Below are 5,676 nucleotides of genomic sequence, written 5' to 3'. Positions count from 1 at the left end.
TCTCGGAGCTAATGTCTTCTCTCTCCTCTCCTTAACACTCTTAGGAGTTTTCTTGAAGACAAACTTAAAAGGATCCACGTTATGGTTGAACAGTGAAAGGGTCTATTGTAGATTAAATGTATAATTAATACAATGCACTAACATAAATACATCAAAAACACTTAAAATCTATAATATAGAGAACAATGACGTACTGGTTCCTGAGATGCTTCTCCAATGGATTGAAGATGGCTCACCATCAATGGAGAAATTGTCACTATTACCTATACAAAAAATGATCAAAGATTAAATACAATTAATACAATGATAAGTATTATAGGTTAAAAACAATTAATGTAATATATCAAAAAAAAGTGTACTGGATCCTGAGATGTTTCTCTAGTGCACGGAGGAGGGCTCTCCATTGATGAAGCAGCTATGGATATTTCTTGTATGAAAAAATTATAAGATTATAATTTATCACAAGTTCACATGTACATGTGCATATAATCATGAAATCAAGAAAATAAAGTAGAGATACATACCTCCGCCCTCTCTTGATCCACGGGTGAATCAAGTGCATTCAACAAATCCACATAGCTCAATGGTCGTTGTACATGTAAAATAGACAAAAAACACTAATCAATCTACAAACCCCAACTAATACTTGATTTCAACATTTTCAAACAATTGTACAACTAAAAATGTGTCCAATTACCTTCTTCCCACATTTTGGCGTCTTTGAGGAATTCTTTTTCTTAGGACGAGGCCTAGACGTGGAGGGGGTACCCTAAAAAAAAAAATTAACATGAGATATTAGTACAGATAATATATTAAACATAATTTAAAAAATATAAAATGAAATGACTTGCATATTCCATCAAAACAATACATAAAAAAGGTTGTACAAAATATGATACCGTATAGCCTTGTAGTCCAAAATTGATCACTGAGAGCGTGATATCATCAATCTAGGACATTTGGTCCCCTGTCAACACCTACAAACCAAAAATTGGACCAAGCATTAAAGATAGTTAGTATATCTTGTAATTTTTTTGAATTCAAAGTGTACTATTATATTTTAACATATTACAAAATGTATACCTCAGGCATCGGAGTTGCAGCTGTAGTAACTGCGGGAGGAGTATGGGATATTGCTGCTGCATCTGAAATGCATATTATTTGTCTCAATTTAAATCGATGTATAAATGAAAATTCATTTATCTAATTACAAATTTAAAGTGACTGGTAAATAAAATGCTATGAATTCAAATCAACACACCTGTGTTTGTCGCTGATGGGCAAACACTATGTCCATCAACTCCTCTGTCAGCACCAAATCCTTAGTTGTGCGGGCCTGACATCTACTCCCGCAAATCGTGCATGAATGAGATGTGAATCCATTTGCAGCGGCCGCATCATCCCTCCTTGAGCATATCCCCAAGCAACTGACACACATATGTTGAATGGGCTCTCTATTGCCACCTGGAGCAACTAATGGCTCATCATCTAGTACAATAGGGCGTGCTAACGATGTCCCGTGCTGGATGATGGCACCAGTCAATATTGTGGCCGCCTGAAGAGTCTGTAGCTCCATCGACTCTTTTAGCTATACTGGGACAACCTGATGCACCTTGGATTTGGGTGCTAGGGGGCGACGACTCTCCGGGGCTACTTGCCTACGGGCTCCAGGTCTATCTTGGGTAGAGCCGCCACCTCTACCATGGAACTCTCTCATGTCAAAATAGTTTGGTCGCACATTGAGGACAAACTCACAATATACTTTTCTCAGAAAAAACAATGACACCTCATAATTATTACAAGGTGAATCATCAAAGACCATCCACCACCTCTACCAAAAAAGATTCTTCATCTGCACATTGGTACACCAATGTATGGGAAACCTCTTTGCATTAAGAGGTAACGACTCACCATTTTTAGGATCAACAAAAATGGCACATATTTGTTGTTTACTAATATTTTTGTTTTTCACTCTCTCGTATGATAACCCATCAGCATAGTATTGACGATGTTGGTATTTTGGATATGTTGATATTGTTTTGTCATTGATGTCAACACCTATCATCACTTGTCAACACTTATCAGCACTTGGAGATCTTTGGTTATGTTCACAAGCAAGTCAAAGACTTATGCATAGTCACCGGTATTTGGTTCACCAACAGATTATATTGTTCACCGGCACTTGGAATGACTTGGAGACTACTTGGTTATGTTGAAGACATTATTTGATCACATGGTTTTGGCGATTTGGTTATTTGTTTATTCGGGTTTGCATATTTGTTGTTACCGGCAAATAGGTCTAGGATATGCACCAGCAGGCATATCTATTCCGGATCAGCACAACACGTTATGGGGATGATTTATTATTATTGTAAATGCATTTAAGCCGACATCATGCATCGGATATTGATTTATTTGTAATTGATTTTATTGTAATATCTTTTAGTGATCTTGCCTATTCAATTGGTCTTAGGTTATGTTATAAATGTAAGATCCCATTTGTGAGATTAATAAGCGATTGAAAAAGGAATTATAATAAGGTATATACGAAAATAAGCAGAGCTATACACGCAAACATCATTTGAAAGTTGAAGGAAGGTTTTTGTGAAGGCAATCAGAACTAAACCGATACTGAATCCAGCATATGAAGATGCCATTTTATGCAGTACATTATCATTGGATTTAACCATCCAATTGTAGTTAGTGTGACTCTCATTTTGTGATTGAGCAGTGAACTCTAGGCAGCTGACCTTTCTGCATGTGCATAATCCATATTGTACACACATACTATCTGCAGTAGTATCATTTGATTGTGGGTAAGACTTCCCACCGTGGTTTTTCCCCTTACAGGGTTTCCACGTACAAATATGTCTGTTATGTGTTGTGGATGTTATTGTCTTTCTATTTCATGTATTAATATTTATCGGTACTGCAATTAACTAATAAAACTGTCTACTGGCATAAAGTTTGGTTTACTGGTATTAAGCATTAAGTTTTCGTTAAGCTAATTTTGGTTGAATTTATTGGACAATTGATTCAGTCCCCCCCCCCCTCTCAGTTGTCTTCGGGACCTAACAATTGGTATCAGAGCCTAGTCCTCTTTTTGCAGAAGTTTAACAGCTTGAGGAGATCCAATGTCTTTTAACTATTTTAGAAAGGACAGTCTGAAACTTGATAGAACTAAATATGGCATATGGAAGATCAGGATAGAGACACGTTTGAATTTCATTGGAAAGGACATATGGGATGTTACAAAGAATGGCTATACTACTACTCAAGGTTAGCCTAATCCACCTAACTTGGCTAAAGATGAAGAAAATGATTGCAAAGCAAGAGAAGCACTTTTGAACGCATTATCAAATAAGCAAGTCATGGGATTATCAGACAGATCTACTGCTAAAGCTATTTGGGACAAACAGGAAACATTGAATGAAGGAGATTCCACAATCAAAATTGCAAAACTTGAATGCTTCCGAGTCAGGTATGAAAGTCTGAAAATGGAAGAAGAAGAAATAATTTCTTCTTTTATGGAAAGAGTAAATGAAATTGTTTTGGGTATACAATGTTGTGGAGGAACCTTAAGTGAAGATGAGATTGTTTCTAAAGTTTTAAGAGCTTTGCCATCGACATATAAAATGAGAGTTACTTCTATAAATGAATTGAGAACAATGCCTAATACATCAGTATCTAGAGACACCTTGGTTGGAAAACTTTCAGCTTTTGAGCTTGAGGAATTTGGTCATGTTACTACTATTAAGATAGGTCTAGCTTTCAAGGCATCCTCATCAACTGCAACACCGTCATCATCATCTAATAAATCTGATTGGAAAGCCTTCTATGCAAGAGAACTTGAAGAAAGCAGGAGAGAAAATGAAGAACTTGAAGAACTTGAAGCACTATTTGCAAGGAAAATATCTAAAGGTCCAATTGGAAATAAGTATGAGGGTAAAGCACCCTTTAAATGTTTTAACTGTAATAAGATTGGTCATATGGCTTCTAGATGTCCTGATAGACATGCAAGATTAAGAGAAGAAGCTAAAAGAACATATAAGCCTAACCCTGACTATCAGAAATACAAGTTTAAGAAGAATAGAGACAAATCTTGTTATTATGTTGATGAAGGAGTTACTGATGATTCTGATGAGGATCCGACAGACAATGGATGGGCTTTTGTTGCTATAACAGAAGTTCAACCGGCACCTACTATTCAATTGGTAGAGTAGGCCCTGGCAGCTAAAGTTGAAGATAAGGATGAATGGATTATTGATTCAGGATGTTCACATCACATGACTGGTGATAAGAGTAAATTCTTAACCTTTCAGGAATACAATGGAGGTTTAGTAAGATTTGGAGATGATAAAGCTTGTTTAATCAAAGGAAAAGGTACTATATCTTTTGATGGTAAGCATAGTACTGATATTGTTTACTATGTTGAAGGTTGAAGCATAATCTTTTGAGTGTTAGTCAATTAGTTGAGAAAAGATTTCGGTTACAATTCAAGAATGGTAAATGCAAAATCTTAAACAGAACCGGTTTGGAAATTGCAACCGGTAATCAGACAAGAGGTAATATCTCTCATTTGAACAACAATGAGAAAGCATGTTTGATTGCACATATTGATGAAAGTTGGTTATGGCATAAGAGACTTTGTCATGTAAATTTTGATTGCATTGTGAAAATCAGTACAACTAAGGCGGTAAGAGATTTACCTAAGATTGTTAAACCTCACAATCTACTATGTAATGAATATCAATTTGAAAAGCAAGTTAGAGAAACTTTCAAGAGTATTCCAGAAAAGTCTAACAATTTTCTTGATTTAATTCATACTGATTTATGTGGACCAGCAAAAACTAGAAGTATACAAGGAGATAGGTATTTTATGCTAATCATTGATGACTATTCTAGAATGTGTTGGGTTATTTTTCTCAGGGAGAAATCTGAAGCATTTGGAAAATTCAAACTATTCAAGGTAATGGTAGAAAATGAAACCGGTAAGAAAATCAAATGTTTGAGATCAGATCAAGGAGGTGAATTCACATCTAAGGAATTTAATACATTTTGTGAAGTAAATGGGATCAGAAGATAGTTATCAGCACCCCAGACACCCCAGTAGAATGGAGTTGTGGAAAGGAAAAACAGAACTATCTTAGATGTAGCCAGAAGTATGATATCAGAAGCGAATCTACCTCATATCTACTGGAGAGAAGCGGTCAATACAATAGTTTATACATTCAACATAGTTCACATCAGAGGTGAAACTGGTAAAACCCCTCATGAACTGTGGTTTGGTAACACTCCTACTCTTAAATATTTCATAATATTTGGAAGTAAATGTTATATTAGAAGAGATGAGTATATTGGAAAATTTGATCCTAGAAGTAATGAAGGAATATTTCTTGGTTATTTATCTAAGAGCAAGGCATATAGATGTTTTAATAAGAGATTGCAAAAAATTGTTGAGAGTGCAAATGTGAAGATTGATGAACAATTTAGAGGAAATTCAAGGTACACAGGCTCTGAACCGGCAATAGAGATAGTCACAAATGAACCTACTGTGAATACACCAGTACAGAATGGTGATCTAGTTACACCGGCATCATCTGAGGATTCAACAGTCACTGAAGAATAGCAACAAGGAAAAACACCCTGGTATGTAAGATTAAATCATTCTGAAGA

At 35.7% G+C, this 5,676-nt stretch overlaps 1 long non-coding RNA gene across 1 annotated transcript; it reads right to left on the bottom strand.

Annotated features, from left to right (window-relative positions):
* Positions 1 to 603, bottom strand: LOC131044046 (uncharacterized). Its single transcript, XR_009105611.2, has 3 exons — positions 525 to 603; positions 195 to 263; positions 1 to 102 (listed from the first exon to the last, which is right to left on the bottom strand). It is a non-coding gene; the product is annotated as an uncharacterized LOC131044046 (long non-coding RNA).
* Positions 604 to 5,676: the final 5,073 nt, after the last annotated feature.

The sequence above is a fragment of the Cryptomeria japonica genome, chromosome 3, assembly GCF_030272615.1.
Source record: "Cryptomeria japonica chromosome 3, Sugi_1.0, whole genome shotgun sequence".
Classification (NCBI taxonomy): Eukaryota; Viridiplantae; Streptophyta; class Pinopsida; order Cupressales; family Cupressaceae; genus Cryptomeria; species Cryptomeria japonica.
The sequence above is the reverse complement of the archived record's forward strand: the minus strand, read 5'-3'. Positions and strand labels throughout refer to the sequence as shown.